Source organism: Cupressus sempervirens, chromosome 5 (genome assembly GCF_028749045.1).
Source record: "Cupressus sempervirens isolate cs-2001-9-10 chromosome 5, ASM2874904v1, whole genome shotgun sequence".
In the NCBI taxonomy this organism is placed as follows: Eukaryota; Viridiplantae; Streptophyta; class Pinopsida; order Cupressales; family Cupressaceae; genus Cupressus; species Cupressus sempervirens.
This window is the reverse complement of record NC_143122.1, coordinates 174,687,331-174,702,056: the sequence shown is the minus strand read 5'-3', so window position 1 is coordinate 174,702,056 and position 14,726 is coordinate 174,687,331.

The window sequence follows — 14,726 nt, the reverse complement described above, 5'->3', positions numbered from 1 at the left end:
GTTGCTAAAATGCCTACAATTAAATTAGTTTTTTCTTTAACATCTAAAATGAATTGGCCTATTCACCAAATGGATGTTAAAAGTGCCTTCTTAAATGGTGATTTACATGAAGAGATCTATATGGCTCAACCTCCTAGATTTGCTAAAGAAGGTAGTGAAAATCTGGTTTGCAAATTGGAAAAATCTATTTATGGTCTTAAACAATCACCTAGAGAATGGTATTCTAAAATTAACTCATTCTTTATTTCTCAAGGTTTTTCTAGAAGTAAGAATGATCCTAATTTGTATATTAAACATACTAAAGATGATATTATCATTGTTATTGTTTATGTGGATGATCTAACTCTCACTTCTAGTTCAAATGCTTTGATTTCTAATATTATGTTTCAACTTAAACAAAAATTTTAGATGACTGATTTAGGTATTTTACATTACTTCTTAGGTATGCAAATTTGGCAAACTCCTAAGGCTATTTTTCTTTCTCAAAGCAAGTATGCCCATGACCTTTTAGAAAAATTTAAGATGAATGATTCTAACCATGTTTCAATTCCATGTGAATTAGGAACTAAATTAATGGCTGATATGAATACTCCTTTTGTTGATGAAACTTTGTATAGGAAATTGGCAGGAAGTTTAAATTATTTAACTTTTACTAAACCTGATATTAAATATAGTGTTGGCTTAGTTTCTAGATTTATGTCTAAACCTCAACAAACACATTTTAAAGTTGCTAAAATGATCTTAAGGTACATTAAAGGGACCATTAATATGGGATTATTCTATGATGCCAATTCTGAATTTCTTTTACATGGCTATATTGATTTCGATCTAGGTGGAGATCCCAATGATGGGAAATCCACTTGTGGCTATTGTTTCTTTGTTGGTTTAGGTGCAATTTCTTGGAAAAGTAAAAAAGAACACTCTATTTCCCTTTACTCAACTAAATCTGAATACAAAGGATGTACCAATGCAGATAAGGAAGCCTTATGGCTTAGAAGATTTTTTGAAGATTTGGGTCTACCTCCACAAGTACCTATCCCTCTACATTGTGACAATCAAAGTGCTATTGCCTTGGCAAAGAATATAGTTTTTCATGCACAGACAAATTTTTTTTTTACTTCAATATCACTTCATTTGAGAACAAGTTGAAGACAAGCAAGTTACTCTTCTTTATTGTAAAGGTGAACATCAAGTGGCTGATATTTTGACAAAACCATCTTCTAAAGAGAGATTTCAATTTCATTGTCAAAAGTTGGGTTTACAACCCTTTGATGTAAACTCCCCAAGTAAAGATTAAGGGGGGGTGTTAGAAACATTATTCTCCCCTTGGATGTATTTAATTGGGATATTCCAAGGATCCTTAAATGTAGTTTTTCCTATTGTACACATGTGGAGGACATGTCATTTTTCCTTTACTCCACATGTGAGGACAACTCATTTTTATAATTCCTTTATTAAGGAATTTAGTTTATCCTCCTTAAGAGGATTGTGACACTTTGCACACACCTATTATGAATGTGGCATTCATAGAAATGGGAGTTACACATGTGAACACATGCAAATCCTTTCTCATCTCTTTAAAAGAGATGCTCCTCTTTCTTTCTTCTTTACACATCACTTTGATGTTATTGTATTGAGCTATTTTACTTCAACACACACATTCTCTCTCTTCTCTAGGAATTTGCCTTCATTCATAATTCTCACAAGGGGTTTTCTTTAATTTCCCCTTATAAATCCTTGTCTCCATTGTTGAACCATCTTGATATATGCTCTTGGATTTTTTTTATCTCATGGTTACATTGTTTCACACTTAACTTACATGGATGTTTCTTGTTCCTTGATCTATCTTATCATTTCTTTCACCTTCTTTCCATGCTTTCAATGCAGTCTCTTCTTTCAGGTCACTGAATGAAGCAAATACCCTAGATTCCTTTTCTTCCTTAGGTTCTCGCATATCAACTTTTACTTCTGATCATCCATCTCTATAAGTAGAGAATTAAGATATTTTTTCATTCATCATCCATTGTCCATTATAGGATTAGGTTAGATTAGATAGGATACAATGAATCCACCCCTCATTTCATTACATTTCCTTCTAGAAACTTCTCCTTTAATCCTCTTTGAATTCACCAAAAAATTGGTTAATCTTGATTTCTGTACCACTAGCTCATCAATCTTATCTTCTAAATAGTTCACATAATCCTAGAAATCAAACTTATTAGCTTAGATTCATTGAATTCTCAATCTTTCTCAGAATGCTAACACTTGAAATTAACTAGCTTCTGATGCATGACACATACTGTGTTGCTCAAAATCCACTATCAAAACACTTAGTATGGACTAAAGTTTATTAGTGCTTGGCATCAACTAAACTTTACTTGGCTTACACTGGTTCACTCATCTTAAACTAAAATTGACATTGCTTGGCTCTAACAAATTTTCTTCTCATCTTTCACTAACTTTTCTTAACAACTACTATCCACTCGGTCAAGCTTGAATTTTTTTTTTGTTTAACTTGTTCTTCTAAACTTACTTAGTATAATCAACCTTTGCAACCTTAACTAGATTATCAATGCACATTAATATCACTATCTTAACTGAGCCTTGTACTCTTTTTCATATCATAACTCAACCTTTCCTTTAGGTGTTATTGTTAGCTCATTTGATCAAATCCTCTTCATCAATCAAAAAAATGATAGTACTTAAATTATATAAGAAATTATCTTACCAACAAGTATCAGGTTTGACATCAATGAAAAAAAAATGATTGAAACATATTTATCATACTTTTATCAATCTGTTTTCAACAAACAAAATGTTCCTTTATTTCTTCCTTTTGACTCTTCTCATTAATGTCATCATTCTTCTTATCATATGGGATTCTTGTTGAAATTTCTTTAGTCCACTCTATAGTATCTTGTTGTGTCCAAATTTATTGCATAACTAACATACAAGTACGATTCTCCTCTGATTGGTTCCATTCTAACTATTAGGTGCTCTATAATTCCATGCAATATGTCTAGGTTTGTTACACTTGTAACACACAAACTATTTATTTTATCCATCAGATCTTCCTTCATCATTAGATCTTCTTGATGATCTCTCTCTTGCATTAGCTATAGGGTTGGTGTTCCTAAACATTTTACTATATGAATTGTTACCATCAAACTTAGGTTTCTTATAATCTATTGCTTTATGTCAATAACCATGAAAATTATAACAATATAAATTAGTAATAGGTTTAAAATACCTACTTGTGCAATCTCTTTTCATATGAAAAACTTCATTACATATGAAATAGCTACATCTAAACTCATGTCTCACTTCCTTGGGTGGTTCATCTTTCTTCAGTTTATCACTTTCTCTATTTTCTTAGGTTGATCATGTTTCACTGAGAAATCAACTAATACAATCTCTTTTGATACTTTAGTATTTGTTCTTTATTATACCATACTTAGATCATATTCTTTAGGGGATTCAACAACTAGATCTAGTTCTCTTCAAATTTCAACTTTCTTGGCTGATTTCTCTCCAATAAGATATCCAAGTCCTATCTTATAATAAGAAATTCTCAAGTGAAATATTTGTTCATCAATCTTCTTACTACTCAAATAATTTTTCCTAACTATCTCCTTTCACATTGATATTTTTCTCTCCCAATTCTATAGGCTCAATCTTAATAGAATCTAATTGATATGTTACTTGACTTAACTAGGATCTAAGGTCTACATTCTTAGATTTCAAATCAAGTTCACTCTTACTACCATCTTTCTTAAGACTCAACTTAAGTTCAAAAATTCTCATTACATGTTTCAAGATCTCATTTTCTTTCTTGATATTTCCTAATTCATCATTGTCACTAATATGCTTAATTGATTCCTTGCCAGATTTCAGATCATCAATCTTGTCTTTCATTTTTCCAGTGTAAACTTTAGCATCTTCATACCCATCTTTCAGGATATCTCTTTCTTTTGTAGAAAGGTCAATTTGTTCATGATCTTCTTTGAGGTTTCTCTTTCACTATTTCATATCCATAGGGATCTTACCCAAGCTATTAAACCTCTTTAGAGTAACTATTCTCTAATACCAATTTTTAGAAATAGATAATACTAAGAGGGCGGGTCAATCAGTATTCTAAAAGCTTTAGCCCACAAATAAATATTGTTAATTACTTTATAGCATTCATATGAAAGTAAACCAAGAATTCTGAAAAGTAAATGTAACCATACACATAGAGAGATCATAACACCATTATTTGTTAACTAGGGAAACCCTGGACAAGGGAAAACCTCGATCGAGATGATACCCATAGGGTATTCGCTAAAAAAAAGGATCCTATCAAAGATATTGACCCTGTTAGGAGCCTATGAAGTACATATAGTATCTCAAGTCCTTTCTAGAGGACTAGGCTTTGTTAGAAGCCTTAAACCTGTTAGGAGTTGGTAGATCAAATACAATGTATGCAAGAAGAGCCCACTACCCTAACATCCATTCATACAATAAATTTATTTGCAAGAGTAGATATACATTTTATACTTTCTGGCTACATAATTACACTTCCTTTGATCATACATCAGATATCACATCACATAAGGCTTACGTATCATACAAATTCCACCTATTACACCCTTATCTGCACAAGATAAGATGTTTACTTATACTTCATAAATTAGTAATTCCCTACTTAGTTGGCCTTCATGTATTCACACAATTGATATAATATAAAATAAATTATTGATTAATATCCAAAATTTCAAACCATCATGTCTTAGTAATTATTTTATTACCAAAATAATTCCTTAAGCCATACAACTCATATTACTTATATGCTATGTTAAATATCTGTACTAGTATTTCAACTGTAACTTGCATCACACCATTTGTACATATCTGCACACTTAACCTTATCATCATGAAATTTTAATAAATATATCCTCAACTATGCATAATATAATCTAAAGTGTGTGATCCGTACACATCATATCTATCTCTTTGTTGCTACAAATTGTCTAACAAATAGACAATTTTCTAACTCTAAATGCATAAATGAAATGCTTAATATATGTTTCCATAAATGAAAACACTCAATAAATATTACTAACCATATTTTTATAAGTGTGAAAAGGAGAGGAGTTTTTGATGAATGTGAGTAAGTGATCCAAGGGATTATTGGATCTGAGAGTTGTGATCTAGTTACACAATCAAAAGGAGGAGAAGTATGGTTGATAGTACAAAGTAAGAAGAACGAGAAGTATTATTCATATCTTTTATTCTACAACAAATAATATATCATTTGGAAAGTGGATTCATTGGTCTTTCCCCTAAGGCTATTCGGATAGTGGGTCTACTTGTTTTCTACAAATCCTAATAGTGTTGAATCTCCTCATAGGAATTCAAACTCCCCTAATAGGGACTAATATGTAGTGAATGTTATTGTAGACTCCTAATAGGGTCCCTCCTTTAACAAGGAATATTTATATTAGTACATCATCTTGTGGGTACCTCTTATCATGAATGTTGATGCTATTCCTTTGGGGGAGTAGCCTAAGCACTAGAGTGTATTAACATGTTGCATTCATGACTATGCTTGTCATTGATGTCAACATACTAGTAAGTCTATGAAGACCAATAGAGTAGCAAATATACATTTTTTTTGTATGGACAAGGTTTTTATTTTTTGATGATGTGTAGTTATGGACATGTGCTATACTCTTTCCTCATGATGTGGTTCAAAGCACAAGTAAATCAAATATGTATGGAAGTTTTACCTAATTTACAAAAAGAATTATGGAGATAGAGGGCCTGAGAAGCTGTTTCTAATGTTTGCATTATATCTTCTAACAAAAATATAATCTAGTGATGTACAATCAAGTAGTGACATAAGACAATCTGATGGTGATATTAGCAAGTGCACAAGCCCTAGTATCGTACATGTGAGAAGTTGTATATACTATGAGCTGATAGTACTATTATAATTGAGAATTAAATAATTATCTTATGATAATTAATTCTAAAACCCTCAAGGCCACCTCAAGGAATTATTTTAAAGATGCATGTTATAAAGGAAAGATATTTTCCATGTTTTTTCATAAGCATTGAATGTGTTTAATAAGTGTAAATTCTAAAAAGGAGTAGAGTATTTGGTAAATGCGAGTAAGTGATCCAAGGGATTATTAGAGGTAAGATTTTTGATCTAGTTACAAGATTAGAAGGAGCAAAAGTTTAGTTGACAAGACAAAGAAAGAGGAAGGAGTACTATTCATTTCTATTATTTTACAAATAATAATATGAAGATCATTTGAATAATGTGTTGATTAATCTTACCCATGAAGTTGTTTAGATAGGGGGTCCATCTAGAACACCCTACCAGGGAACTCAAAAGAAATTAACCTAAAGTTTTACTAAGTTTTCCAAACTTTTTTTTAAAATGAAAGATAATAACATCAATAGATAACATAGTGGAAGGAATAACAATAAGAGATAAATTAATAGTTGAACATTAACTCACATACATAATAACCATCGTAAACAAATTACATCTCTTAGGGTCCTATGATGTTGAATCACATTTAAATTTAATTAATACTAAATCCAATATATAACACATCCACATTAAAGAATAACTACAAGTATTAATCCATTTGAAATATATACAACTATCTCAAATGCCACTTGGAAATAATCATAATGCACAATCATACATTGTACAAGTCATGGGGTATGAAAGAAAGAAAGAATATACATCATCAATCATATATAAAATCTCATAAGATCTATAAAATCAAATACAATATAGTAGAGTATAATCATCCAATATAAATACAAGGTTAGATAGAAACAAAGATCTACACAAGGACCTCTAGCAATGACATCCAATGGTTGGATCTCAATGGTATAAGAAAAATGCACTACCACCTGACCTCGTGGAACCCAAATGACCCACTCCCACTATCCTAGGGAGATAAACTCAAGTCTTAAATAGGATAAGAAAACACAAGTCATTACCAACATCTAGGTCAAGAAAACACCTAAAAGAGAACTATCTCAAATGGTGCATAGACACAAGTATCAACTAATATTAGAGGTAATAAAGACATGTAGGAAATATACCATGCAAGTGGGCAAGTGTTATCACATAAGAAAACTCTAAGGTTACCCTAGTAGCCTCATTTTACTCTAGCCCCCTAGTGTCTCTATGTGGCACCAGTATCCTTTTGTATAGAAAAGGCATGCTAATGAGTCAACTCTAAGGTTACCATGGTAGTCTTCCAATACTTTGGCCCCAAAGTGATTTTTTGTGGTACCAATATCTTATTAAATCAGTTTAAACGTATTTAATGAAATGTTATCACTTATCAAAACAACTTACAATGGGTTACTCGAGTAGCTACTTTGGGTTCTAGCCTCCATTACAAGTCACTTCCCAATGTACACATAGATTACTTACCCTAGGATCATAAAAGTACAACTCATAAAATCACAATTTTCACTTAAGCTCTTTACAAGTGACTGGAAAGCACCTATGGAAAATCATAAAATTCACCTCAGTCCTATGCAAGGAATTGGAAAGAACCACAAGAAAAATCACAATAATCACCTTAGTCTTATACAAGAAACTAGAAAGCACTAGAAAATAACTGATCAAAAGACTAAAAGGTTACACTAGAAAAATCACACCATTCACCTCAATTATATACAAGAAACTAGAAAGCCCAAAAAAGCATTGATCACAACTTATCATAGATTCACATGACACATTACCATGGTTAGGTATAAAAGATTGTATAAAAAAATCAGCATAAGAAAAACACCACCCCAAGCCGCTAGTAAAACATCCTGATAGGTCAAGAACTAAGTCAAAATGCAAAACCCAATGTGAAATACCATGCATTGTATAAAGTACATAACAATGTAATTTTCATATTTCATTTGGTTTTGAAAACACAAAAGTTTGATTTTCACCAAAGGTTCTCAAGTTTTCATTTTTGTTTTCAAATATTATAGATTTGCTAAAGTTCTTGAGTCCACACAACTCTCAACACTCAAAAAATCATAAAAAGTTGTTTAAACAGAAAACCCCAAATGTAAAACCACACATCTCATATAAATCTTTTTTTTAAAAAATTCATAGTTCGTTAGGTTTTCTTCCTACATAAGATTTCAATATACAAATAGAGTTTTAGATCTCATTTCCAAGTATTACATTTTACAGATTTTTAAATTATAATCAGGTTTCACTTTTTTGTCTTCTCACATTATTATAATTACTAAGATTTTTGAATAATATAATTTTCCTAGTATGAAAAATCATTTACATATATTCGAACCATATAAACACATCCAAGTTTATAAAAGAAAATATTAATTTTCCCAATTAATAATTTTAAATTTAATTATTTGAAAATTTAATTTATTATTTTATTATTTAAATATAATTCTTTAATTTGGTTGTGTTATATATTGTATTTAGTATTAATTAAACTTAAATGTGATTCAACGTCATGGGACCCTAAGAGATGTAATCTATTAATGATGGTTGTTATGTGTGTGAGTTAATGCTTTCGCTATGTTATCTATTGATGTTATTGTCTTTTTTTTATAAAATGTATGGCAAACTTAAGTGAAACTTTAGGTTAATTTATTTTGGGTTCCTTGGTAGGGTGTTACATCATCTACCTTCCACAACTCCTAACAAGGTTACCATAACTCCTAACATGGTTGGAATCTCCTCATAGGGATTCAGAGTCTCCTAAAATGGACTCATATGTACTAAATGTATTTCATAGAATCTTAATAGGATCCATCCCCTAACAAGGAATGTTTATATTAGTACATCATCTTATGGGTACCATCCCCATTGAGGTTTTCCCTTTGATCAAGGATTTCCCTAGTTAACATATATGGTGTTATTGTGTCTGACTATCTTTTTATGGTTTTTTTGTCACTTAGGTTTGAACCCTTGTCCAAAGCCTATGCATGAGGACAACCTAGTGAAACATTGAAACAACCTCCAAGCTGTGGCACTTAAATTGTGAGGTTGAGTCTCCAGAGAAGGCCAGCTTCCTCTTACTATCATGATGCACCTAACTACTCTTGGAGAGGAAAAGGAAGAAGGATAGCATGAAAGAAAATCTACCTAATCTAATCTAAAGAGTTGATGCACTAAAATAGAGTGTTCAAACCAAACTCTGCCCCTATATGCACTATTGAACCAGAATGAAACTAAGCATACACACATTAAAATTTGCTTTAATTTAATAATCACATGTAGATCAAAAGACAAAGATAAATGACATAAGGAAGGAGAGATTCAATTATATTATCATTTACAGACCAAGAAGATACAGTCATGCAGATTGTAGATCTCTACAAAACACCAGTTAGAGGCAAAGAGTTCTTGCACTTTCATACCAATGGCTGAAGGAGATAAGATAAAAAATCATATAGTTTAGAAGCACAGGGGAATTTACACTGAGAATTTGTAGAGTAGTAATAGAGAAAATAGAGAAAATGTCTAACCCTTACAAAATTCACAAAAATTGCCTTTATAGCTTAGGCATAATTGGGATGTCCTCTTCCTACAATTACTCCACAACTAATGCATTAAGTCTTGCAGAGAACAATCATGAAGAAAATATGATCATGGATATAGATCCAAATGCAATGATATTTGATCTTCTGTGTCAAATAATGCTTTGAGAGGATGAAAATAGTGCCATAACTATGTTTTGACTAGGTAGATAGGTTGGATCAGGGGGTAGAGTGTTCCTCTTTGTTTCATATTTACTTTAGGTTGGTTGGAATTGACCATAAGATTGGATTATACAAAAAACCCTTATGTCTCCTGTCATTCTAAGCACCTAAATCAGAAAGGTTAGAAAGTCAACTAAACTCTACAAGAAAGATGAGCCATGTGGGCCAATAATTTCTCTCTTTTTTGCCACCTCGTAGGTTTTTCAAGTTGACCACCTCCTTCATTACTAACCGTGCCAATTCTCAAACTCCAACTATGATGGTCACATTAACTACCAGTGCCTCTAACAGTTACTGCTTCCACTAGGCCCATTGAAACATGTGTCACTAAGGTGCTATGTCGCTATGGGTAACATTTGAGCAACTTCCCATAGCAAGATAGCACCCACCATAAATCTTGACTGATCTGACAATCACGAAGACTCACCATATTACTGTGCCATCTCCATAAAACTTCTGGGCTCATGAAACACTTGGTAACCATTGGCACAACCTGGCATCTTCATCGTGACCTAGGCCCACTCATCCAAATTTTGCTGAGGTGCTATGTTTCTATGGGTAACATCCTCATAGCTTCCCATAGCGAGATAGCACCTACCATCAATTTCTTGAGATCTGACGACGAGCAAGGAAATTGTACAACTGCACACTGAGTTGGTTCAATGAACCAATGAAAAACCACCATTGTACTATGACCCACCTAAAAATTGCTAATGAGGACAAGCCATAATATTATTTGGGAGAAGGGCGGGCCCATTATGTCATCTGTGCCACGCATCACCGAGGTGCTATGTCACTATGGCAAAACAACGTGCAACTTTCAATAGTGACATAGTGCCAACCATTGATTGATCTTGATCCAAGGGTGAGGAAATATTCATGTGTTTGAAAAGGGGGGTGGCTCCAAGTAACCACTATCATCAATGAATTTCCTAGCTAGTGACGAATCACAGCCTCGTTCCAAGCACAGTCATCCTTCCACATTTCCTAAGGTCCCACCATGTGTGCCAAATTTCATCACTGATATTTGACAGGGCATGTGTGGGACCCACTATCCTTCCAATGTCAACGCAGTATCATTTCTGTCTAGGTGCTATGTCGCTATCAGTGAGGAACATAGACATTTTGATAGCAGCATAGTGCCCACCGTAGATCTAACAAAACTCAATGTTGAAGAAAAAATCAAGGAAAGGAGGACCCACCTGATACATGGTCAAAAGGTGCTATGTCACAATGGAAAAACAATGTTCAACTTTTAATAGCGACATAGCACTAGCCATTGATGGATCTTGATCCAATGATGGGGACTTGCGGGCTTGCAAAAACACTAAAATGCACAGGGAAAGAAATATTATAAGGTTTGATCATTTAATTTTTTTGATATTTTGGGATGTTTTAAAAATAACATTAAATCAAGAAATGGTCGTTGGGTAGGAAAATATTTAAAATTCAAATATTTGGTAGGGGGGTACAAATGTAACATTTCTGGTGACTCACAAGGGATGCTAGCCTACTATGCATAAGACAAGTGGCCTAAAGCATCCATTGGGCTATAGAGTCAAAAAGATGTGGATTCTACATACACTGTGAAACCCTAACCTTACCTCTGAGAGGAAAACCCTAAAACTCCTATCTCTACAACTGGAACCAAAGACCAAAACTCCCTTCTGCAACCTTCAAAACTTCAAAATTTGTTGTCTCACAGAGACAATCCTGTGCTCATGTACTTCTTGGAAAAAATGGGGAACAAAACTAGAAACAAAACTAAGTTAACTATGTACATGGAATCTCAAACCCTTAGAAACATGGCTTGAGATAGATCCCATTGATTGGGATAGGCAGAATCTCACAATCAAGCTTGCTTAACTAGAAAGCATTGCCTGCTTACAACTAACAATTACATAGGGACCACTCCACAATGCATCGAACTTTGAGTGTCTTCCTAGTTTTTCCCTATCTGCATCCCATTTTAGAACCAAATCTCCCTTCTTGAAGATTCTGACTTTACCCTTCCTGTCAAAACTCTTTTTTACCTGTTGCTGGTGTGTCTCTAGGGTTTGCATGGCTTTACTTCTCTTCTCTTCTTGCTCCATCAGCTCTGCCATTCTTACTGTCATGGCATCATCTTCAATCAACTCCAACTAATGAGCTAGCTCTAGGGATGGGAACTCCAATGAAATTGGAAGCCTTGCTTCTCTGCCATAAACTAACACAAATGGTGAATTCCCTATTGACCTTTTAGGCATTATTCTGTGAGCACATAGTGTGGTCTTTAGTTTTTTTATGCCAACACCTCTATTTTTTTTCTATTATCTTTTCATGATCCTAATCAGGTTCTTGTTGAAGGACTTAGCCAAACCATTACCCTGAGGATAGTAATTTGAGGATGTGCTCAAATAGATATTATGATCCACTGCCCATGCACAAATTTGAGCTCCAACAAAAGACTTTGCATTATCTAAAATAATGGTTGAAGGGGCACCAAACTTGGTTACAATTCCATCAAGGAATTCCACAACTGAAGATTCAGTGGCATCCTTCAATGCAACTGCCTTTGTCCATCTAGTGAAGTAATCTATAGCAGCTAGAATCCACTTGTGACCAAAACTAGAAGAAGGATTATTAGGGCCTATGAAATCCAATCTGCATTGAGAAAAAGGTTGATCCACTTGGATAGGATGAAGGGGAAGAGCTGCAAGTCTTTGTTTGCTAGAAAAGAAATCACATTTTCACACTTCCTTACATACCTATGACAATCATAGAACAAGGATGGTCAATAATAAGCAGCCCTCATGATCTTCATTACAGTTGTCCTTGCTGAGAAGTGACCACCATTAGGACCATCATGAAGTTCTTTGATCATTCTTTCAGCCTACTCTATATCAAGGCATCTTAATAGGGCTCCATTAAAATCTTTTCTAAAGAGGACACCATCAACTATGACATAAGGAATTGACTGTAATCTATACTTTCTCCTTTTAGTTCTATCTAATCTTTGAGGGTATCCATTGCCTAATAATAAATTCATCATATCATCCATCCAACTCCTTGGGTCACTATTTCTTACCTCTTGTTGCTCTATCAGTATCATAGCAGCTTCCTCATTAGGTTCTTGAGATGATAACATCTGTTTACACAACCCCCTCCCTCTTACCAGCTTGGTAATCTAAATGTCAATATCATATTCCATCACTTTAGTAATCCGGCCAGCTCTTTTCTCACTAACATCTTTGTTCAAAAGGAATTCCTTCACACTGGCATGGGGTACTAACAAATAAATCTTATTATGAGATAGGAGGTGTCTAAATTTCTTTAAAGCTCTGATGACTACAAGGGCTTGCTTCTCTATGTAGCTATATTTATTTTCATACTCTTTAAGCCCTTCACTAAAGAAAGCTATTGGCTTCTCTTCACCTTTATCATTTTTTTGAGTTAGGACAGTAGAAATGCTTGATTCACCACCTAGGGTATAAAGGATAAAATCTTTCTCAAAATTTGGATTCATGAGAGTATGGGCTAAGGCTATGGATGTCTTGATCTCTTCAAAATTTTCCTTCCCTTCCTTGGTCCATGCAAAGATCATATCTTTCTTGAGCATAGCTATAAGAGGTGTCACCATGGTAGCAAGATTAGTGATAAATCTTCTCACAAAATTTATCCTACCTAAGAAACTTTGTAGCCCTTTCTTGTGTTTAGGAAGAGGGAGGGCAATTATTGCTTTTTCTCTCTCTGAATCAATGGTTAAGCCTATATATGACCAATGTTAGTATGCTAATAGAAACAAAATTTAAATAAAGCTTCTACAAACTAAACAAAATTCATAAACTTCAAGATAGACTAAGATGAACTCTCAATTGAGAATATGAGCCATTAATGGACTCTCTCAATAAGAAGCTCTCTTGTTGAGTAGCTTTATCTAAATGGATAGGATGTATGCTCAATATGCTTCCAAAGGCTTCAATGGATGATTGTGGATTTTTAGTGTGGATAGATGGCTTTAGTATGGATTTGGCTCTCAAAATAGCATTATAACTTTACTTCATGGATTGTGTTATTTTGCAAAGGGGAAGGATCCAATTTATAGGCAAGACGCTTGAGGGATTGAGGGCTAAGATGCAAGGATGGGAAAAAGCTCATGGAGGGCTTAGATTGCATGAGAGGAGAGCACATGGATTGTGCTTCCTTACAACCAATCAAGGAGTGACACATGTCACATGGTGAGAGGATGGAGGAAAGGGGAAGGATGAGTCAACAAAGGAGGCTCAAGGGATAAAATCTTCATAAAGACCCTCATAATGACTTGTAAGAGCAATAAAAGGGCTTGTAAGAGTCATTTATGGCCTAGTGGGCTTCATAAAGTTTTATGGTTGAGATATTTTGAGGGTGATGAGAGCAATTTTGACTTGGACTTGATTAGAGAGTTTTAAGCTTGCTTAGGGTTGTAAAAATGATTAGAGGAAGGGTTAGAGATGGCTTAGGACTAGGCAAGTGGATGGCAAGTGGATTGTAATTAATGAGGGTGGCTGAAGAAGGAGATATTTGTTAACTTTGTCTTGAGTTAGCAAGTCTTAACCCATGTTTAGAGAATGTGACAAGGTTAGGAGGGGATTAGGATTAGGGTTAAAGGCATCTTCTAGAAGAGTCTAGGCTTTGGATGAGGATGAAGACTTTTTAGAAGAGTCTAGAACTTCCTAGGATAAGATTTTATGAAATAAATAAAGTTTTATTTATTTTAAGGGTTTGGGTTGAGGAGATATTTATTAAAATATTTTTAATAAACATGAGGATTAATATTTAATCTTGATTAAATATTTTGAGTTGAGATTAGGGGTAGGAAATGATGAGATTAGCCTTTAATCGAAATTAAAGAAGGATTAGAAGATTTTGGAAGAGGTTATTGGTGTTAAGGAAATTGGCCAACTTTTGGGAAAAAAATAAATAAATTATTTATTTTGGGATTTTTGGTCAATTTA